This window comes from Chiloscyllium punctatum, chromosome 29 (genome assembly GCF_047496795.1).
Source record: "Chiloscyllium punctatum isolate Juve2018m chromosome 29, sChiPun1.3, whole genome shotgun sequence".
NCBI classification, from domain to species: Eukaryota; Metazoa; Chordata; class Chondrichthyes; order Orectolobiformes; family Hemiscylliidae; genus Chiloscyllium; species Chiloscyllium punctatum.
This window is the reverse complement of record NC_092767.1, coordinates 4,153,016-4,177,939: the sequence shown is the minus strand read 5'-3', so window position 1 is coordinate 4,177,939 and position 24,924 is coordinate 4,153,016.

Below are 24,924 nucleotides of genomic sequence, written 5' to 3'. Positions count from 1 at the left end.
CCAGATTTGTACACAACGTTCCAAAAGTGGCCTAACCAATGTCCTGTACAGCCACAACATGACCTCACAACTCCTGTACTCAATACTTTGTCCGATAAAGGAAAGCATACCAAATGCCGCCTTCACTATCCTATCTACCTGCACTCCAAGGTCTCTTTGTTCAGTAACACTCACCAGGACCTTACCATTAAGTGTATAAGTCCTGCTAAGATTTGAGTTTCCAAAATGCCAATCCTGAGCCCATTCACCCATCTGATCAAGATCCCATTGTACTCTGAGGTACTATTTATCACTGTCCACTACACCTCCAGTTTTGGTGTCATCTCACTAACTATACCTCCGATGTTCACATCCAAGTCATTGATATAAATGATGAAAGGTAGTGGATCCAGCAGTGATCCTTGTAACAGTCCACTATTCACAGGCCTCCAGACTGAAGAGCCAGTTCTGTATCCAAATGGTTAGTTCTCCCTGTATGCCATGAGCTCTAACCTTGCTGAGAAGTCAGTGTCATAGTGGAGGGTGCTTTTTGGACTGGAAGCCTGTAATGAGCAATATGCTGTCAGGCTGGGTGCTGGGTCCACTGCTTTTTGCCATTTATATAAATGATTTCTATGTGATTATAGGAGCTATGGTTAGTAGGTTTACAATAGACACCAAAATTGGAGGTGCAGTGGACAGCAAAGTTACCCGAGAGTACAATGAGACTCCAATCAAATGGGCTGAGGAGTGGCAGATGCAGTTTAATTTAGATAAATATGAGGTTCTGCATTTTGGAAAAGCAAATCAGGGCAGGACTTCTACACTTAATGGGAAGGTCCTGGTGAGTGTTGCTGAACAAAGAGATCTTGGAGTGCAGGTTCGGAATCATAGATAGGCAGGGTAGTGAAGAAAGTGTTTGGTGTACTTGCCTTTATTGGTCAGTGCATTGAGTACAGGAGTTGTGACGTCATTTTGCGGCTGTACAGGACATTCATTCAGCCACTTCTGGAATTCTGCTTTCAGTCCTGCTCTCCCTGCTATCGGAATGATATTGTTAAACTTGAAAGGATTCAGAAATAATGCAAAGATCTTGCCAGGGTTGAGGGATTGAGCTATAGGGACTGTGGGAGGAAACCGGAGCACCCGGAGGAAACCCACACAGACACGGGGAGAATGTGCAAACTCCACACAGACAGTCGCCTGAGTCAGGAATTGAACCCGGGTCTCTGGCGCTGTGAGGCAGCAGTGCTAACCACTGTGCCACCGTGCCGCCCACTAGAGTGTTTCTGCTGCAATTGCTTCTAGACGCCTCCAAGTGAGGTGAGACGCCTTTGTGAGAAGACGGTGAATTTTATTGCATTTTCTGCATGTTGCCATGTTTTCTGATGTACTCTCACAAATTCTAAGTGGAAGGGGTGAGACCAGCACTGGGCATGTTCATCCCCATCTCCTCATATCTCAGGGACAACATCGGGAGGGCTCGGGCAAAACTGGACTGTGTCTCCAAAGGCATTCTTTGAAGAACGAAATAAACATGCATTGTGAGAGATTCACAGACTTTGATGTTTTCTCCAAGAGAGATCTGCCACTTGTGCAATGGCGTGGGGCATCCAGCAGAGAGCGACATTGTATCACTTTAAAAACAAGAAGGACCAAGAGCAAAAGAGACCGAGAGAGGATTCGTCCCAAAAACACATTGGACAGAGATACATACAAACATAGAGACATTCTCTGTATATGACATGAAGTCTTGATTCTGTACCCTTTGTATAGGTCAGTCAACTAGAGGCCTCGCATGTGGCCTTTTATGAACAGGCGGTAAACCTTCTTTGAGTTAAAAATTGAGAGAAATACTGAGCTATTGAAAAAAAATTAGGAGAATTAAACAGGACAGACTTCCAAAACATGAAACCAGATGGATCCAACACACCATGCTTCCACGGATTACCAAAAATACACAAATGTGGGACCCCCCATCATAGTCTCCCTACCTGGTACACCAACATACAGACAAGCCAGAAAACTCCACCAAAAACTAAACCACCTAATTGAAGATGCACACCACTCCATTCACTCCATCCAAGAATTCCTGAACAACATCAAAGACACCAAGATGTAAGAGGACAAAATAATGGTCTCCTTTGACGTTACATCCCTTTTCATATCAATTAACATTGACTTGGCCAAAGAAACACAGGCATCATTACTAGCAAAACCAGGACCACAAACACCAGACAGCACCAACTTCATCAGCAAAGACAACATCCTCAAGATAGTGGACCTGTGCCTCACCACCCACTTCACATTCAATAACAAAACTGACAAACAAGTCAACGGAACACCCATGGGATCACCAATATCAGGGCTCACCACGGAAGCAGGAATGCAGAGACTTGAACAAGCTGCCCCCCATCTATCCAACCCAAACTTGAGTCTGCTACGTGGATGACACCTTTGTCATCACAAACCAGAACAAATTAGAAGAAACATACAACACCATCAACAATATCCTGACAGACATAAAATTCACAAAACAGGAGGAGAACAACAACAGACGCCCATTCCTGGATGTACAGTTGAATGTACCATTAATGGAGAGCCTCAAACTAGCATCTACAGAATAACAACCAAATACTTAACTTCAGAACCAATCATCATAACACCCACAAACGGAGCTGCATCAAGACGTTATTTCAATGAGCTACATTGCACCGCAGCACCCAAGAACTACAAAAAGCAGCAGAACAATGTCTTTTCAAGAAGAATGGGTACCCAATAAACAAAATGGCCACTGAATGCTGAAAGAAATGTTAAATGATGCTCACCACTGACTCCATAAATACAATCGGGAGATTTCGCACCAAAGCACTTTGTTCAATACCACAACAGACCTTAAATGGTCAAATGATTTAGAATGAACTAAAAGTTTTAAACAACAGCAAACGCAGAATATTTTTTAAAAACTTGCACTTTAATATAAGTTAGATAAACTCACACAAAAATATATGTCGTACAACACTGATGCTTGGGTAAAAAAATCTTTCAGATGATCCACTTACTGATACAGAAAAAGCAGTCCTAGTCAGAGGGTTAAACTACAATTAGGAAGACGCGAATAAAAAGGACTTCCTCGCATTATTTGAATCCACATTAAACAATAATGGTCTTTCAGAGGAAGCACAGCAGACTGCAGATGCTGGAAACCAGAGTTTAGATCAGAGGGGTACTGGAAAAGCACAGCAGGTCAGGCAGCATCCAAGCAGCAGGAAAATCAACATTTCGGGCAAAAGCCCTTCATCAGGAAACACTTCATCAGGAAGTCGTCTGTACACCTAGGTGACCTGCTGCAGGTAGTTCATGTGCAACCTGAACCACTTCCTGTCTGTATGCTACAGGCAACACAATGTGGTGCACTTCTCCTGTGCACTTACCTGGGTGATCACCATTTTCATCTTAGGATTCTATCTTTAAGGTAATATCCCACAGGAATACATCTTGATTCCTTTTCTGAGTATGCGTTAATTTTATATATATATAATTAATATATATATTAATATATATAGAATTTGTATCTTGTTTGAAGAACCTTTCACACGGGTTGTGATTGATTGTGTAGGTCCCCTCCATAAAACAAAAACTGGGAACCAGTACGTGCTAACCATAATGGATATGTCTACCAGACTTCAAGCAATTCTATTACGGGGGATGAAGCCAAAAAGGGTGGTAGCTTTCTTTACGCAGTATGGGCCACCCAGAGAGATTCATTCAAACAAGGATCACATTTTCCTGCGAGGCTGTTTTAAGAACGAAAGTCATGGATAGCTTAGGCATACAGCACTTTAAATCAAGTGCGTATCACCCTGAATCCCAGGGAGCTTTGGAAAGATGGCATCAGACCCTGAAGACCATATTTAGAGTGTACTGTCAGGATTAGCCGAATGATTGGGATAAAGGTATCCCATTTATTTGGTTTACCACTGGAGATGCCCCAAGTGAATCTACTCGGCTTACTCCCTTTGAGTTAAGATTCGGACATGAAGTTAGATGCCCTTTGAAATTAAGTAAAAAAGAATTGATTTGGGCTGAAGTCAGAGATCTCACACTTGGATTATGTGTGGGAGGTGAAGGAGAGATTAAATCAGGCAGATGAGTTCACGAAACAGCACCTGAAGAGGGCACAGCAGAGAATGAAGAAGGTTCCAGATAAAAACTCTAATATTCATGTCTGAATCTTAACTCAAAGGGAGTAAACTGAGTAGATTCACTGGGGGCATCTCCAGTGGTAAACCCCAAATAAATGAGATACTTTTATCCCAATCATTCGGTTAATCCCGACAGTACGCTCTAAATATGGTCTTCAGGGTCTGCTGCCACCTTTCCAAAGCTTTCCCATGGGGATGATGTATTAGTGTTGTCACCTGTGGTAGGAGATCCCTTCAAAGCCAGGTTTAGTGGCCCCTATCAAATTGCGAAAATGTTGAGTCAGGTAAACTATCTGGTAAAAGTACCAGTTAGAAAAAAAAACTGTTTCAGATGCATCACGTGAATATGTATAAACCTTACAATAATAGAGACAGGAATCTGGAGTTACAGGTGTTAGTTACTGCGCTGTAGAGTGAGCAATGCCCCACAGAATGGGAAATTGATGGTCTCGTGGTATTATCACTGAACTGTTAATCCAGAGACCCAGATAATGCTCTGGGGTCGCAGGTTCAAATCTTGCCATGGCAGATGGTGGAATTTGAATTCAATAAATATCTGGAATTAACAATCTAACAACGACCACAAATCCATTGCCAATTGTTGGGAAAACCCATCTCATTCACTAATGCCCTTTATGGAAGGACACTGCCACCATTACCTGGTCTGGCCGACATGTGACTCCAGAATCACAGCAATGTGGTTAACTCCTAACTGCCCCCTGGCAATTAGGGATGGGTAATAAATGCTGCAGAGTCGGCGAGACACTCATCCCATGAATGGATAAACAAAAACAAAATCCACATGTTGTGGATTTTGACATGCCTCAAAACTCTTTAAATAATGAAGTCGTTGAAGACGTGAGGTAAGATAATGAGCTATCTGTCTCATATGCAGGAATAACATGGGGAGGACAGATGCTATTGTGCATGAGGTGGAAGTATGGAATGCTGTTCCAATAAAATAACACACCTACTGGTTTAATCCTTTCAAAACAATACAGGTCCAAAGGAAGTGGATGCAATGCTCAACAAAGATATCATCAAACTCAGTCAGAGTGAGTGGTGTTTGCCGATCATGTTAGTTCCCAAACCTGACTGGGAATTTTGTGTGGACTATTATCCAATACCAGGATTGGAGAAAGTTGGACAAGTCATCAACATCACAAAGTTGGACTTATTGCATGATTTCTGGCAGGCACCTTTATCAGAGAAAGCAAAAGAAGTTTCTGCATTTGTAACCCCAAATGTATGAATTCAAAGTGATGCCCTTTGGAGAGAAGAGGGCACCAGCCACATTTTAAAGACTTATGAACAGAGTTGTGGCTGGATGAACAAATTGTGCAGTTTATCTGGATGATGTAGTGATCTTTAGTGTTTCATGGAAGGGTCACATGGTACAGTGGCAGAGCTCTTTGATTATGAGAATTCACAAAGGCAGACGTGATGTTCTTGGGGAATAACATTGGACATGGAAGGTTGACCACGAGGAACACGAAGACAAAGGCCATCGAAGAATTTCCATGACCATCCTCGAAGAAGGAGGTGCTTCGTTTTCTGGGACTAAGTGGGTTCTATCGAAAGTTTGTTCCAAACCTCAGCAGTGTGGTGGCACTGCTGACAGATTTACTGAAGAAGAACACCAAATGTTTGTGTTCAGAACATTTCCAGGAGGCAGTTGACAATTTAAAAGCTGTATTAACCATTGCACTAGTTTTAGCTATACCAACATTTTTGAAACCGTCCAAAGTTGCAATCGATGCTAGTGATATAGGAGTTGGAGCTGTACTGCTACAGAAAAATGATGAAGGAATTGAACCGTCAATCGGATACTTTTGAAAGAAGCTTAACACTTAGCAGCCAAGATACACGACCATTGAAAAAGAATGATTGATTTGTACTGGCCTTACAACAGTTTAATGTTTGTGTGACAAACCATGTGTTGGAGACTGTTGTGTTTAAGGACCACAATCCTCTTACATTCTTGGAAAGATTTAAAGTAAAATAAATGAGAATATTTCATTGGAGTCTTAGGTTACAACCTTTTAATTTACAAATCGTATATGTTGCAGGTGGTAAAAATGTGATAGCCGATTTGTTTTCGTGGATTTAAAGGAAAACGTGCAGATAAGATTGGACAGATTCCAAAGTTATATAAGTGAACAGGAATTAATATGAAAAGTATAATGTAGACTAAAGACCTATTTATTTCAGTGTAAAGGGTTTAGGAATTAGAAAACAAAATGTCTTTTCATTGTGGTGATTCATTTTTTTTTTAAGGGAGAGGTGTTATGAAGTTTGTTCTGTACCTTTAAGAGAGAGCAACTACCATCACGACAGAAACACAGGGAGAGCTGATATCGTGCTCTGTAAGAAATTAGGAAACACACTCGATCAAAGATACCTTTTCATATGGAACATTTTCACAGGAAGAAAGAAAGAAGACAACCCAGGGAGATCTTCAACCAGAAGAAAGACACAGAAGACAGCAATTGCTATATGATTTTGAATTGAAGTTGATGTATTTTAATAAATGTCTTATTGGAACAATGTATTGTTATAGACTTGGAGGCTGATAGTAAGCAGTTAAGAAGTGGAGGCAGGGGGTTAGAGCTGAGAATAGTTGTTAAATGTTCACTTTTACAGTTAAAAGTAAATTGATGTTATTTTCTTTAAATAGTGGAATTTGAGAGTTCCCTGTCGATCATATCGTAACAGATTACGAGGTGAGGTGAGCTTTTCTGGGTGTTTTGTTTAATAAACAGAGGGTTTCACCTCCATGTCGTAACAAAATGGGCGGCTCTGGAGAGGTTTTCTCATCTGGACGGTGAAAACTGAATGTTGGATTATTTGAGGAGGTGTCGTTATTTTTTCATTTGTTCAGTTAAGTTTTTGATTTTTAAAATGTTTTTTAATTTTTTTACCTGCTTCATATTAAATCTGTGCGTAAGGAAAGGTCGATGAATTTTATATGTGAGGTGCTGTTGAGACTTTCTTCTTTTCAAGATTAATGTTATTGAGGACCCTCAAGAGACTTTGAGTGTGATGACTAGTAGAATTTGAGAAATGATTCCACAGCAGGATCATTCAGACAGATAATTGTCCATCAGGAAAGGCATGAAGGTGGTTTAGATCTCTCCTGTGGCTATTCTTCTGTCAAACAGTTATTCCATTTCGGGTATTGTTGAGTGAGAGACTATCGCTGAAAAAATAGAAGTGGTCATCAGATCTGGGATGCTAAGAATGAATCTTATGGGAATTGGGTTTGTTAAGATTTAAAAGAATAGTTTGTATTCAGGAACTTTCCTGCAAGGGGCACAGAAAGGAGATTCTGCGGTATTGAGTGTGAATCTAGGATAGTACATTGCTTTTCTGGTGCCAGGGTGAAGGATGTCTCAAAACATTTGAAGCAAATTGTCAAGTGGGTGAGTGAGAACCCAGAATTTGTGTACACATTGATAGGAATGACATAGTTCGAGAAAGGGTTAAGGCTTTACAGAGTGAGTATAAAGAGGTTAGGTAGAAGGCTAAAAACCAGAAAGTGAAAAGTTGTAATTTCTGGTTTACTTCCAGTGCCAATAATAAGGGAAGGAATAAAAGGACAGGGCAGATAAATCAATGGTTGATAAGGTACTGCAATGTGCAGGGAGTCACTTTCTTGGAACATTGGGATCTCTTCTGGGACAGAAAAGGCCTGTTTAAAAGGATGGGTTTCACCTGAACTAGACCAATATCCTGGTGGGGAGGTTTGCTCGTTGTATTTTTGGAGCTTACACATATTTAAGTTGGGGGGGGTGGAGCTGAGGGTCTTTCTGTGTAACATTGGAAATGGAAAGAAAGATGACAATGGTTCTGAATCGGAAACCAGCAAGTTATTTAGAAAAGACAGACAAGAGCAAGTCAGAACAAAGGAACACTGAATACTTAAACTGCATTTATTTCAATGCAAGAGTCTTATGGGTAAGGCTGATGAACTCAGGGCATGTCAGAGAACATGGGACTGGGTTATCGAAGCCATTACAGAAACTTGACAGAGGAATGGAAAAGACTGGCAGCTCAGAGTTCAGGGTTTTAGATGGTATGGGAAGGATAGAAAGAGAGGCAAGAGAGGAGGGGGAGTGGCATTTTTGATGAAGGAAAATATTACTACTGTAATTAGATAAGATATCGCTGAGGGATCATTTAGTGACAATATATAGGTTGAAGTTCGAAATAAGAATGGGATGATCACCGTGATGGGATTATATTATCGGTTCTCCAATAGTCAGAGGGCAATTGAGAAGCAAATATGTAGAGAGATCTTAGATATTTGGAAGAATAATAGGATTGTAAGAATAGGGAAATTTTGATTTTCCAAACATTGACCCAGGCTATCATGGTGCTAAAGGTTTTGATGGTGAAGAATTTGTTCAGTTGTGAGAAGATTTTATCAATATATAAACGTTCCTTCAGAAGAAAGAACAAACTTTGAACTTCACTTGGGAAATAAGGCAGGGCTGTGACTGAAGTGTTAACAGGAGAATACTTTGGGACCAGTGATAGCAAAATTAATATTATTCAAATAGTTAGGGAAAAGGATAAGTCTTCCGTAAAAGTTAAAGGTCTTAATTGGAATAAGACAAATTTTAAGAGTATGAAACAAGACCTTTCAAAAGTTGATTGGCATCGACTGATTGCAGGTAAAATGATGACTGAAAAGTAGGAGGCCTTCAAAAGTGTGACAACAAGAGTTCAGAAGCATTCTGTTCCTGTTAGAGTGAAAGGCAAGGCTGGTAAGATTAGGGAACAATGGATGAATAAAAATGCTGAAGTTCAAGTCAAGAATAAAAAATAATCATCTATTAGACTGACAGTTGGGATCAACTGAATGTCTTGAAGAGTATAAAGACTGTAGGGGCATTCTTCAGAAGGAAATGAGGAAGGCAAAGAGGAGATATGAGATACCCTTGGCATATAAGGTAAAGATAATCCAAAGAGATTCGAAAAATACATTAAGAGTGGGGGCGCAACTGGAGAGAGAGTAGGACCCCTTAAAAACTAACGAGGTTGCCTTTGTGTCGAAACTTGAGATGGGAGAGATGTAATTTAATATTGCACATCAGTTTTTAAACAGATCAGTCAAGATCGATCAGATGGAAGTCAGGCTGAGCTTGCCAATTGGATATATGATTAGCTTCATGGTAGAAGACAGCAGGTCATGGTGGAGCATTGTTTTCAGATTGGAGGCCTGTGACCAGCGGTGTTCCACTTCTGTTTGTCATCTATATTCTCATCCAAATCATTTACACAAGAGGCGTGTTTCATAAGTTTGTGGACAACACCAAAATGGTAAAAAGGGCAGTGAAGAATGTTACCCAAGATTACAAAGAGATCTTGATCAATTGGGGTAAAGGGCTGAGGAGTGTTAGATGGAGTTTGGATAAACATGAGATATTGCATTGTGGAAATACAAACAAGGACAGTATTTAATAGTAAGACCCTGGGTAGTGTTGAAGAGCAGAGCAACCTCAGGGTTCAGGGACATAATTCTCTGTAATTTACATCACATGGAAAAAAGGGTGGCGAAGAAAATATTTAGCATGCTTGCTTTCATTACTCAGACCTTTGAGTATAGGGGTTCTGACATTATATTGAACTTGTATTAGGCATTGGTGAGGCCTCTTCTGGATTAATGTGTGCAATTTTGGTCACCCTGTTATTGGAAGGATACTATTAAACTGGAGATGGTTTAAGAAAGCTTTACCAAGATGTTGCCAGGAATGGAGGGTTTGAGATATAAAAATGGGCTGGAAAGAAAAGGACTTTTTGAGGGGTGACCTTATTGATATTTTAAAAAGGGCACGTTTTAAGGAAGAGTGGACAGGAGCCTGTCGTTGCATTTCCCTCTCTGGCCTGCAGTGAACGATCACACCTTCCTCCACATCATTTATTTTTCTAACCTCTTCACTCACTGAGAACGGATTACTTGGGATAAATGTCGCTTTTGTGCATATCTAATCCCTCTTTTGGTTTTGCTTTTTTTGTTCCACTTCCTACTAATTGTTGCTGATTACTAACACATTTTACACTGGCTTTACCCCTCCAGTCTCTTTCATTTTGCTCCTCAGATGGAGTCAGTCCTTGCCCATGAGGAAAGGAGTGTTATCATGTTGCTGCTCCTCCTTCTCCTTTCGGTCCATTCCTCACGAGGACTCCTCGTTCCGTTATCTGCTGCATCCAACGTTGGCTCTGAGTTACTTGGATTGATTCACCAATTGAATTATTGTTCTAACTGGATATGTCACGGCATACTTTAACTGGTCTCTGAAATGTTTCTGTGTCACCACATAAATAAGGGCATTTGTGCAGCAACTTAAGTTCCTCAGCATGTATCCAATCTGAGCAAAGAGACCAAGAGAAACAGAATTCAAGGAATAGCCAGCATTAAAGAAATATAAAATATGCAACAACCAGAGAAGTATGAAGCTGGCAGACATGGCAAAGAGTAAAATCACAGAATTCTTCCTGCTCTCTACCTCTGGATCATTCTCTGTTTTTCTCTGACCTCTCAGTTCCTTTCGCACCTTAATGGCCTCGAAGATATGTCTGACAGTCAGAATGTTGATAAAGAGAATAAAAGTGAATGGGAACATTGGTGTTAAAAAAGTCTCAAAATATCTAAAACTGATCCACCGAGGGTCGTAAATATAACTGTATGTAACATAACAGTACCATGGAACATTGTTGATCATCTTTCCTGGATAATATACAAAGCAGTTGGGAATGTTCTTTAAACAAAAGAAGATGCCGATTATTGCTAGAACTCTCGTTGCAGTTTTCCCTGTGCAATACTTCCTTTTCATCTCATGAAAACAAATAGTGACAAATCGATCAAAGGAAAAAGCAATGGTGAACCACACAGAACAATCAATGGTCAAGCGGCCGAGGGCATAGAGAACACTACAGACAGGAGTGATGTGCAGGAAACACAGTGGATAATAACGTTTCAGTAGGTGAAGGATGACATAAAAAATAATGAACAATAGGTCTGATGTTGTCATGGCCACTAGATAGCGAGTGCTGCATGGAGAAAGACCACATTTGCCCCGAACTAAGATTGTAATCACTGCTAGATCAACTGTAAGAAAAAGGAAAAAAAGAGACTTGAGGTTGTTAATCAAACATTCTCTGTGCCTGAGCCCAAACTGTATGGAATGACACAAAGATAATTGTTGTTCCATGTCATATGAAGTTTAAAGAATCTGAACTATGTCAGCAAGCTCTCTCGAAATGAATCATTTGCACATTTTAAAGACATAGGGAAGAACATGAGCAGCAGATTACTCCCAGAAACACGGTCATATACTCAAGGGGTTTTTAGTTCAACAGCAGTCGATTTCACCTGCTTTCCAGATTACTCTGACTGACATTTCTCATAAGCCCACAGCATCCACACAAAGACACCTGGGATCAGTAAAACAAGGAATAACAGACACCTAATATGGACATTGATCACAAAATTTCTGTATTTGGTTTTGGAGTCTCCACAGTTCAGTTTGCCCCCAGAATTCTATATCCACACTGTATGAACTACAGGACAGGGCATTAAATCACCCCACAGTATCCCAGAATGGATAGCCTCCACAATTCAGATGAAAAAATGATAGGGCATTGCGTCCCTCCCTCATGGACAGGATTGAACATCTTGATGATTGGATCCATGAAGGTATTCAGCAGCGAATCCAATCACCATGCCCCAGGTTGGATACCCACCTCAATCAGAAAAACTTCCCTCATCTGTCCAAGATAGTACAGCACAGCCCTCACACAAATAAAATCTGAAATCCAACAACACTGGTCTCTGGTTTAGAAAGCAGACACTGTATCTGGGAGGAAGCAAAGCTTCCTGCCTGATGCTCAGGCTCACGCTCCCAAGTTCCTCTCCTCATCCCTCTCCTTGTGAATGGAGATCCCCCCTCCCAGATTCGGAGCACACACTGGGGCTGGAATACCCCACAGCATTCTCCATGGAGATCACTAGAATTGTACCACATTTTGGCATTACAGACTAATAAGTATTTATCAAAATTGATCGCCAAAAACAAAATAACATTCCCAAATGAATGCACATGGAAGCACCTTCATATAGACCATTATCATGTGGGGAATATTAAAGGATAACAGCAACAAAGAGCAAAGTGTGAAGCATCCTGTTGGACAAAGTTGTTTGATCCTCTGTGGGAGAGCTGCTGCCACAATGCTCCAGATCTCAGTGTTTGTCCTATTAAACACTGCACCGTGGCACTGTGCATCATTTTACAAATGGCCCACTTGCACATTTTTTTGACAATCAAATAATTCAACAATTCAACTTGTTGAAGAAAAAGAAGGAAGCATATGTCAGGTATAGACAGGATAGATCGAGTGAAATCTTAGTAGAGTATAAAGGAAGTAGGAGTATACTTAAGAAGGAAATCAGGAGGACAAAAAGGGGACATGAGATAGTGTTGGCAAATAGAATTAAGGAGAATCTAAAGGGTTTTTACAAATATATTAAGGGCAAAAGGATAACCAGGGAGACAACAGGGTCCCTCAAAGATCAGCAAGGCGGCCTTTGTGTGGAGCCACAGAAAATGGGGAAGCTATTAAATGAATATTTTGCATCGGCATTTACTGTGGAAAATGATATGGAAGATACAGACTGTAGGGAAATAGATGGTGACATCTTGCAAAATGTCCAGATTACAGAGGAGGAAGTGCTGGATGTCTTGAAACGGTTAAAGTTGGATAAATCCCCAGGACCTGATCAGGTGTACCCGAGAACTCTGTGGGAAGCTGGAGAAGTGATTGCTGGGCCTCTTGCTGAGATATTTGTATCATCGATAGTCACAGGTGAGGTGCCAGAAGACTGGAGGTTAGCAAACGTGGTGCCACTGTTTAAGAAGGGTGGTAAAGATAAGCCAGGGAACTATAGACCGGTGAGCCTGACCTCGGTGGTGGACAATTGTTGGAGGGAATCCTGAAGGACAGGATGTACATGTATTTGGAAAGGCAAGGACTGATTAGGGATAGTCAATATGGCTTTGTGTGTGGGAAATCATGTCTCACAAACTGGATTGAGATTTTGAAGAAGTAACAAAGAAGATTGATGAGGGCAGAGCAGTAGATGTGATCTAAATGAACTTCAGTAAGGCGTTCGACAAGGTTCCCCATGGGAGACTGATTAGCAAGGTTAGATCTCATGGAATACAGGGAGAACTAGCCACTTGGTTACAGAACTGGCTCAAAGGTAGAAGACAGAGGGTGGTGGTGGAGGATTGTTTTTCAGACTGGAGGCCTGTGACCAGTGGAGTGCCACAAGGATCGGTGCTGGGTCCATTACTTTTTGTCATTTACATAAATGATTTTGATGCGAGCATAAGAGCTACAGTTAGTACGTTTGCAGATGACACCAAAATTGGAGGTGTAGTGGACAGCGAAGAGGGCTACCTCAGATTACAACAGGATCTGGACCAGATGGGCTAATGGGCTGAGAAGAGGCAGATGGAGTTTAATTCAGATAAATGTGAGGTGCTGCATTTTGGGAAAGCAAATCTTAGCAGGACTTATACACTTAATGGTAAGGTCCTAGGGAGTGTTGTGAACAAAGAGACCTTGGAGTGCAGGTTCATCGCTCCTTGAAAGTGGAGTCACAGGTAGATAGGATAGTGAAGAAGGCGTTTGGTATGCTTTCGAGGGGCATGAATAGGATAAATGGACAAAGTCTTTTCCCTGGGATTGGGGAATCCAGTACTCGAGAGCATAGGTTTAGGGTGAGAGGGGAAAGATAAAGAAGACACCTAAGGGGCAACTTTTTCACGCAGAGCGTGGTACGTGTATGGAATGAGCTGCCAGAGGATGTGGTGGAGGCTGGTACAATTGCAACATTTAAGAGGCATTTGGATGGGTATATGAATAGAAATGGTTTGGAGGGTGCTGGCAGGTCGGACTAGAGTGGGATGCGATATCTGGACGGCGTGGACAGGTTGGACCGAAGGGTCTGTTTCCGTGCTGCACATCTCTATGACTCTATGACTCTATGAACAATACATATCATAACTGGAACCCTGTGCTCAACACCCCTCCGGTGATCTGTCCTCACAAATATCATGGTCCCTCACATCCACAGACTGACAAAAACACTCTCAACGGTTAAAGTCATCCATGCTGACCATCACTTATCACTCCGGATGACCTGAGTTGGTAGAGCGTGGTGCTGGAACAGGTACAGCAGGTCAGGCAGCATCCCAGGAGCAAGAGACTCGATGTTTCGGGCACGACCCCTCTTCAACATTTGAAACGACTCCTCCCCCTCTTTCCATGATCTCCTCACACAAATAAAACCTGAATCCATGCAACATTGTTCATGGTAACGGTCCTGAAAAAGGGTCTTGCCCGAAAAATCGACTCTCTTGCTTCCCAGATGCTGCCTGACCTGCTGTGCTTTTTTCCAGCACAATACTCTATCAACTCTGATTTCTCCAGCATCTGCAGCCCCCAATGTCTCCTTATCCCTAATGACCTGCTGAACTCACCCATTGCCCTGTTGTATCTGGGCTCCCATTTGGAGCGAGCTGCCTGAACAAGATCCACCAACACAATCCCTTTCCATCAAGGAATGGGAAACACCAGGTGTCACTGCGAGGTGGGTTGTTACAAAACCCATCTGACCGATAGCAGGCTGTGAACTACCACAGAGAGAGGGTGGTCTTCCGAAACCCTTTCTAGACCAGCCAGGGCCGGTGCTCAGCCAAACTCCATCAATGTGGCCTCAGTGTAAACCCATTCTGCACAGTATCGGGAAACACACAATGCTGCACATTACTGAGGAGCCCCCGAACTGACAAACTATTCACTTTAAACTCAGTCAGTGAGGACACTATTGTCTGGCATCAGGATTTGCCTTGCTCAGTGGAAGTATAATAACTGTCAGTTGTTGGTAGAAATAAGGATGATTCAATGCAGAGGTTTATATAAGTTAAGTTGTTATAAAGACGTACCAGGAACACCAACGACAGCGAGGACGGTGTGGTACACTCTATCGATCCTTTCCCTGAGAAGATCCATTTCGTTGTTTGTGACACAACCTTTCCCTTCCTGCTGCTGGCAATCTGTCGGAATTGGAGAATTCTCTCGGAGATGGAGCTGACACAGTTCCAGAGACTTTGTTTTATATTGTGTGGTATCTCCACTGGGAAACCGTGATTACATCTTCAACTGTTTTATTATCATTTTGAACAAACAAGTTATGACAACAGGTTTATTTTAATGATGTGATATCACTGAGATTTACATTGGTAATTGAATACTGGATTAATCTGATCCAATTAGTTCTGAAGTGTTCATTCCAATTTGGCTTCAAACAACAATCCTTACATGATTTCACTCACTATCAGTCCCCTCAACATCTAAATGTCTTTTGATATTCTTTTCAGCGATGACCTTCGTTTTTCTGAGGCTATTCAGACATTCAATACCTCATGTTGTCGAGCTCCTTAAGATCTGTTCTTCTGCACACTGTTATCTCACATCTTTCCTTGTTCATTCAGTTATCTGACTGATTTGGGAAATTCTCTCTGTGAATGAGCACTCTAACACAGAACCTGAAGCTGATACAGACCACACCAACAGCTGGAACTTCCACTCGGTCACATTTTCTCCAAACAAAGACAACAATAATCAGAACCTTCAGACCAAAATCAGAGAATGATGACATCATCCAGAACAGAGGTGGCCCTTCGCTCCATCCAGTTTGTGTCTCTAAACTCACACTCAACGCTACACAGGGCTGGAAAATGGGAAGCCTACAAACAGGAGATGACGAGAGTCCAGAGAAAGTATGGTTCTGTTAAGGTGAAAGGAAAGGCTGGTAGATTCAAGGAATGCTGAATAACTGGAGGAATTAAGGTTTGGTCAAGTAAAAGAACAAGCATTTGTCAGGTACACACAGCAGAGATCGAGTGAATCCTTAGAAGAGTACAAAGGCACTAGGAGTATACTTAATGTGGAAATCAGGATAATAAAAAGGTTGCATGAGATAGCTTCGGCAAACAGGGTTAAGGATAATCCAAAGGGATTTTATGAATACTTTAGGAACAAAAGGATAACTAGGGAAAGAATACAACAAAGGCTACAAAAACAAACAGAGGATAACAAAGAAAGAAATATGGAAGGAGAGGATCAAATATGAAGGTAGGCTAGCCAGTAATATTAGAAATGATAGTAAAAGTTTCTTTCAATACATAAGAAACAAACGACAGGCAAAAGCAGACATTGGGCCACTTCAAACTGAGGCTGGAACCTAGTGATGGGAGATAAGGAAATAGCAGGAGAACTTAATAAGTACTCTGCGACAGTCTTCACAGCAGAAGACATGAGTAATATCCCAACAATTAAAGGGAGTCAGGGGGCTGAGTTGAGTATGCTTGTCATTACAAAAGAGAAAGTGCTAGAAAAGCTAAAAGGTCTTAAAATTGACAAATCTCCTGGCCCCAATGGGCTACATCCTAGAGTTCTGAGGGACGTGGCTGAGGAAATTACGGAGGCGTTGGGTGAGATCTTTCAAAAGTCACTGGAGTCAGGGAAAGTCCCGGATGATTGGAAGATTTCTGTTGTAACCCCCTTGTTCAAGAAAGGATCAAGACAAAAGATGGAAAATTATAGGCCAATTAGCCTAACCTTGGTTGTTGGTAAAATTCTAGAATCCATTATTAAGGATGAGGTTTCTAAATTCTTGGAAGAGCAAGGTCGGATTAGAAAGGGGAGGTCATGCCTGACAAACCTGTTGGAATTCTTTGAAGAGGTTACAAGTAGGTTAGACCAGGGAAACCCAGTGGATGTGGTCTATCTAGACTTCCAAAAGGCCTTTGATAAGGTGCCTCAAGGGAGGCTGTTGAGCAAGGTGAGGGCCCACAGTGTTCGAGGTGACCTACTGGTATGGATTGAGGATTGGCTGCCTGACAGAAGGCAGTGAGTTGGGATAAAAGGTTCTTTTTCAGAATGGCAGCTGGTGACAAGCAGTGTCCCGCAGTGTTCAGTGTTGGGGCCGCAGCTGTTCACGTTATATATTAATGATCTGGATGAAGGGACTGGGGGCATTCTAGCGAAGTTTACCGATGATACAAAGTTAGGTGGACAGGTAGGTAGGACTGAGGAAGTGGGGAGGCTGCAGAAGGATCTAGACAGTTTAGGAGAGTGGTCCAGGAAATGGCTGATGGAATTCAATGTGAGCAAATGCGAGGTCTTGCACTTTGGAAAAAAGAATACAAGCATGGACTACTTTCTAAATGGTGAGAAAATTCATAAAGCCAAAGTACAAAGGGATCTGGGAGTGCTAGTCGAGGATTCTCTAAAGGTAAACATGCAGGTTGAGTCCGTGATTAAGAAAGCGAATGCAATGTTGTCAATTATCTCAAGAGGGTTGGAATATAAAAACAGCGATGTTCTACTGAGACTTTAAAAAGCTCTGGTTAGCCCCCATTTGGGGTACTGTGTCCAGTTTTGGTCCCCACACCTCAGGAAGGACATACTGGCACTGGAGCGTGTCCAGTGGAGATTCACATGGATGATCTCTGGAATGGTTGTTCTAATATACGAGGAATGGCTGAGGATCCTGGGATTGTATTCATTGGAGTTTAGAAGGTTAAGGGGAGATCTAATAAAAACTTACAAGATAATACAGGGCTTGGAAAGGGTGGACGCTAGGAAATTGTTTTCGTTGGGTGAGGAGACTAGGACCCATGGACACAGCCTTAGAACTAGAGGGGGTAAATTCGGAACAGAAACGCGGAGACATTTCTTCAGCCAGAGAGTGGTGGGCCTGTGGAATTCATTGCCGCATAGTGCAGTGGAGGCCGGGACGCTAAATGTCTTCAAGGCAGAGATTGATAAATTCTTGATTTCACAAGGAATTAAGGGCTACGGGGAGAATTCAGGTAAGTGGAGTTGAAATGCCCATCAGCCATGATTGAATGGCGGAGTGGAGCCGATGGGCCGAATGGCCTTATTTCCACTCCTATGTCTTTTGGCCTTATGGTCTTAACTTAACGATCACCAAGGCAGGCTCTGTGTGGAATTGTGGAGCAGTGGCTGAGTGATTAGTACTGCTGCCTCACAGCGCTAGGAACCTGGGTTCGAATCCAGCTTCGGGCATCTATTTGTGTGGAGTTTGTGCCTTCTACCTGTGTCTGCGTGGGTTTTCTCCAGGTGCTTTGGTTTCCTCCCACAGTCTAGAGATGTACAGGGTAGTGAAATTGGCTGGGCCAAATTGCCCATAGTGTTCAGGGATGTGTAGGTTAGGTACAATGTCGGGGTAAATATAGGGTAGGGGAATGGGTCTGAGTGGATTCTTTGTAGGTTCAGTGTGGACTTGTTGGGCCAAAGGGCCTGTTTCTACAGGATAGGTTTTCTACGAACAGTGAGGGAAATCTAAATGAGTATTTTGTGTCAGTATTTACTGTGCAGAAGGACATGGAAGATACGGAATGTGGGGAAACAGATTGTGATATTTGGAAAATGTCCATATTACTGAGGAGGAGGTGCTGGATATCTTAAAACACATAAAGGTGGATAAATCCCTTTGCTCGGATCAGGTATATTCGAGAACTCTGTGGGAAGCTATGAGAGTGATTGTTGGGCACCTTGCTGAGATACTTGGATCATATGTAATCACAGGTGAGGTGCCGGAAGACTGGAGGTTGATTAACGTGGTGCCACTATATTAGAATAGTGGTAAGGCAAAAACAGGGAACTATAGAACGGTGAGCCTCATATCAATAGTAGGCACATTGTTGGAAAGAATTCTGAGGGATAAGATTCACATGTATTTGGAAAGGCAAGAACTGAAAGCTGAAAGTTAACTTGACTTTGTGTGTGGGAAGACATGTCTCACTAACTTGATGGATTTGCCTGTGATTCCACTTTCAACAAATTGTGAACTTGCACTCCAAGGTCTGTTTGTTTGGCAACACTCCCCAGGACCTCACCGTAAGGTGGATACATCCTGCCCTGATTTGCCTTTCTAGAATGCAGCACCTCACATTTATCTAAATTAAACTCCATCTGCCACTCCTCAGCCCATTGGCTCATCTGATCAAGATCCCATTGTACGCAAAAGGAACCTTCTTGTTTGTCCACTACACCAATAAAACAGGAGGAGAACGACCACAGACTCCCATTCCTAGACGTGACAGTTGAATGTACAGTTACCGGAGAGCTTCAAACCAACATCTACAGAAAAATAACAAACACAGACCAAATACATAACTTCAGAAGCAATCATCCCAACACCCACAACTGGAGCTGTATCATGACATTATTTCAATGAGATCCATCACACTGCAGCAGCCAAGAACTACAAACAGCAGAAGAAAAATATCCATACAACATTTTCAAAAAGGACGGGTACCAAATAAACACAATCTGCTGATTCCTCAGAAACAAACCCAAACAAGCAGACACAATGCAATCAAAAACTATAACCACATTACTTTACATCAAAGATGTATCAGAAATGACTTCCAGATTACTCAGATCCTTTGGCATCATGGTAGCCCACTAACCTACCAACACACTTAATCAGCGACTAATGAACCTAAAGGATCCATTCGCTACTACCAGCAAAACTAATGTCATTTACAAGACACCATGCAAGAATTGTGAAATATACTACATGGGATAAACTAGCAGGAGACTTGCCACCAGAAAACATGAACACCAACTAGCCACCAAAAGACATGACCCACTATCACTCGTTGCCATACCGACAGACAAAGAAGGACACCACTTTGACTGGGAAAACACACGCATCCTAAGACAGACGAAACAAAGACATGCATGAAAATTCTTCAAGAACTCCATCAATAAACACATCGATTTAGATATCATTTACCTTCCTGCGAGAACAAGAACCGGAAATGACATCACCTACCTTAAGAAACCAAGATTGATACATAGAGAGGTGGGACATACCACAAGCACCTCACCAGAGACTCGCACTGATGAGGTTACCTAGTCATGGTGACAAAACGTCTGAAAACAAACCTTTCGGCTCAGTGAGAAAACTTCGATACTTCCCATCAACCTGTAGACAAGTCTTCTCAGAAATCGCTATAACCTTTTATTGTTTGAGCTGGGGATGTAGTGGGTGGGGTGATGGGTATGGATAGAATGAAGTTCCTGGGTTTGCAGGGTGTATGTATCCCGGGGTTATATGGTGGTGTTGGTGTGAATGGGCTCAGGAGAAATGTGGACTGGACGTGTGCTGGGTAAAGGGCTGGGGGTTATGGGGTGAAAGGTGTGTGGCTGGAAAGTGTTGGTGGTATGGATCTGGAGGATTTGGGGATTAGGAATGGGTGTGGCGCTGGTGTGTGGGTGGGCGGGTGATTATGGAGCTGGAGATGACAGAGTGGGTAACATGTAGCTGGGGTGTATGGAAATATGGGACTTGGGGTTTGGGGCTGAGGGCTATTGAGAGTTCTGGGCTGTTGCAGGTACCGGGGCAGGGGGAAAGTTGTGGGCTTTAGGCTGAAGTGTATTGCAGGTCATGGGGCTGGGGGATATCGGGTATTATAGGCAGCTTTAGCAGGTGTATGGAGCTAGAAGGGTATTGGAGGATATGGAGTTAAAGGTATGGGGCTTTTGGATCTGGAGGGTACTAAGCTGAGGAGCACGAAGTGTTATGGAACTGTTTGGTCATGGATTAGGATGGTATGCAGCTGTGGGTGTGTGGGGCCGGGGGGAATGGGGATAGGGGTGTGACAAGTGGGGTTGAGACCTGAGGGCTATCGGGTATAGGGCTGGGAGCTATGGCTTTGGTGTATAGAGCTAGAGGAGGATACAGGCCTGGAGAGTATGTGGGTGGGGGAAGGGGGGTAGGTGGTGGGGTCACTTTGAATCTTGCAGGAAATGGACCTGGTTTTAGATAGACTTGGATTTGGTGTGCATGGGGAGACATGGGGAACTGAAGGGTGAGGAATGAGGTGGGGTGTAAAACAGGGGGATTGGGATTGTGGAGGGACAGTGACTAGGGAAAATGGGTTTTGGGGGAGTGGGGGAAGGAGGCTGGGTGAAATGCAGAGTAATGGTGTGGGGGGGTATGGGGGTTATGGATCTGGAGGTACATGGGCATATGGATCGGGGAATACAGGGATATGGAATTGGTGATATGTAAATGGAGGATTTTGGGTTAATGAAACTGAGGGTTATGGACTACGATGGTGTGCAGTTGGGGGGATGTCATTGCAGTTGTGGAGGGATGGGGGATGTGTAAGACTTACGGGGCTTGGGTGCATGGGGCTGAGGATGCAGGGGTACAGGAAGAGAAACAGGGGTCATGGAGTTCTTGAATATGGATAGGGTATGAAGCTTGGGGGTATGGGAGTGTGTAGTATGCAGAAGTCTGAAGTGAATGGGGCCTGGATATCAGGATGAATGGGGTTAGGGGTTATGTGTGACCATTGGGATGAGTAGGGCTCTGGATGATGGGGAGTATGGAATGTCAGGGATATGGACAGATTTGAGCACCCTGTAGGTTGGGGTGGTAGATTGTGGGTAATGTAACAAAGGGCTTATTAGGGATATTGGGATGAATGGGGCTTAGGGTGTATGATGGAGGTATAGACCTCATGGAAATGGAGTGGGAGTGTGAGGGCTGTACGTATGGCTGGGTCTAGGGTGGGGGTAGGAAGCTGGAGAGTCATAGAGTCATAGAGTCATAGAGTCACAGAGATGGACAGCATGGAATCAGACCTTCGGTCTAACCCGTCCATGCTCACCAGATATCCCAACCCAATCCACTCCTAACTGCCAGCACGCCGACCATATCCCTCCAAACCCTTCCTATTCATATACCCATCCAAATGCCTCTTAAATACTGCAATTGTACCAGCCTCCACCACATCCTCATTCCATACATGTACCACCCTCTGCGTGAAAACGTTGCCCCTTAGGTCTCTTTTATATCTTTCCACTCTCACCCTAAACCTATGCCCTCTAGTTCTGGACTCCCCGACCCCCGGGAAAAGACTTATCCTATTTACGCTATCCATGCCCCTCATAATTTTGTAAACCTCGATAAACCTCAGCCTCCGATCCTCCAGGGAAAACAGCCCCAGCCTGTTCAGCCTCTCCCTATAACTCAAATCCTCCAACCCTGGCAACATTCTTGGAAATCTTTTCTGAACCCTTTCAAGTTTCACAGCATCTTTGCGATAGGAAGGAGACCAGAATTGCACTATTCCAACAGTGGCCCAACCAATGTCCTCTATAGCCGCAACTCCTGTACTCAATACTCTGACCAATAAAGGAAAGCATACCAAACGCCTTCTTCATTATCCTATCTACCTGCGACTCCACTTTCAAGGAGCTATGAACCTGCACTCCAAGGTCTCTTTGTTCAGCAACACTCCCTAGGACTTTACCATTAAGTGTATAAGTCCTGCTAAGATTTGCTTTCCCAAAATGCAGCATCTTGCATTTATCTGAATTAAACTCCATCTGCCACTTCTCAACACATTGGCCCATCTGGTCCAGATCTGAGGTAATCTGAGGTATCCCTCTTCACTGTCCACTACACCTCCAATTTTGGTGTCATCTGCAAACTTACGAACTGTACCTCTTATGATCGCATCCAAATCATTTATGTAAATGACAAAAAGTAGAGGACCAGTGGCACTCCACTGGTCACAGGCCTCCAGTCTGAAAAACAACCCTCCACCACCACCCTCTGTCTTCTATCTTTGAGCCAGTTCTCTACCCAAATGGCTAGTTCTCCCTGTATTCCATGAGATCTAACCTTGCTAATCGGTCTCCCATTAGGGAACCTTGTCGAACGCCTTACTGAATTCCATGTAGATCACATCTACTGTTCTGCCTTCATCAATGCTCTTTGTTACTTCTTCAAAAAACTCAATCAAGTTTGTAAGACATGATTTCCCACACACAAAGCCATGTTGACTAATCAGTCCTTGCCTTTCCAAATACATGTACATCCTGTCTCTCAGGATTCCCTCCAACAACTTGCCCACCACCGACATCAGGCTCATAGGTCTATAGTTCCCTGGCTTGTCTTTGCCACCCTTCTTAAACAGTGGCACCACATTTGCCAACTTCACCTGTGACTATCGATGATACAAATATCTCAGCAAGAGGCCCAGCAATCACTTCTCTAGCTTCTCACAGAGTTCTCGGGTACAACTTATGAGGTCCCAGGGATTTATCCACCTTTAATCGTTTCAAGACATCCAGCACTTCCTCCTCTCTAATCTGGACATTTTGCAAGATATCGCCATCTATTTCCTTGGAGTCTATATCTTCCATATGCTTTTCCACTGAAAATACTGATGCAAGATATTCATTTAATATCTCCCCCATTTTCTGCGGCTCCACACAAAGACAGCTTTGCTGATCTTTGAGGGGCGCTGTTCTCTCCCTAGTTCCTCTTTTGTCCTTAATATATTTGTAAAGACCCTTTGGATTCTCCTTAATTCTATTTGCCAAAGCTATCTCATGTCCCCTTTTTGCCCTCCTGATTTCCCTCTTAAGTATACTCCTACTTCCTTTATACTCTTCTAATGATTCACTCGATCTATCCTGTCTATACCTGACATGTGCTTCCCTCTTTTTCTTTACCAACCCCTCAATTTCTTTAGTCATCCAGCATTCCCATACCTACCATCGTTCCCTTTCACCCTGACAGGAATATACTTTCTCTGGATTCTTGTTATCTCATTTCTGAAGGCTTTCCATTTTCCAGCTGTCCCTTTACCTGTGAACATCTGCCTTCAATCAGCTTTTGTAAGTTCTTGCCTAATACCGTCAAAATTGGCCTTTCTCCAATTTAGAACTTCAACTTTTAGATCTGGTCTATCCTTTTCCATCACTATTTTAAAACGAATAGAATTATGGTCGCTGGACCCAAAGTGCTCCCCCACTGACACCTCAGTCACCTGCCCTGCCTTATTTCCCAAGAGTAGGTCAAATCTTGCACCTTCTCTAGTACGTACATCCACATTCCTATCAGAAAGATGTTGTGAAACTTGAAAGGGTTCAGAAATGTTTTGCAAGGATGTTGCCAGGGTTGGAGGATGTGAGCTACAGGGAGTGCTGAACAGGCTGGGGCTGTTTTCCCTGGAGGCTGAGGGGTGACCTTACAGATGTTTACAAAATTATGAGGGGTATGGATAGGATAAATAGATGAAGTCTTTTCCCTGGGGTCAGGGAGTCCAGATCTAGAGGGCATAGGTTTAGGGTGAGAGGGGAAAAGGTGTAAAAGAGACCTAAGGGGCAACTTTTTCTCGCAGTACGTGTATGGAATGAGCTGCCAGAGGATGTGGTGGAGGCTGGTACAATTGCAACATTTAAGAGGCATTTGGATGGGTACATGAATAGGAAGGGTTTGGAGGGATATGGGCCAGGTGCTGGCAGGTGGGACTAGATTGGGTTGGGATATCTGGTCAGCATGGACAGGTTGGACTGAATGGTCTGTTTCCATGCTGTACATCTCTATGACTCTATGACATACTGAATCAGAAAATTGTCTTGTACACACTTAAGAAATTCTTCTCCATCTAAACCTTTAACACTATGACAGTACCATTTAACATTTGGAAAATTAATATCCCCTACCAGAACTACCCTATTATTCTTACAGATAGCTGATATCTCCTTACAAGTTTGCTTCTCAATTTCCCTCTGACTATTAGGGGGTTTATAATACAATCTCAAT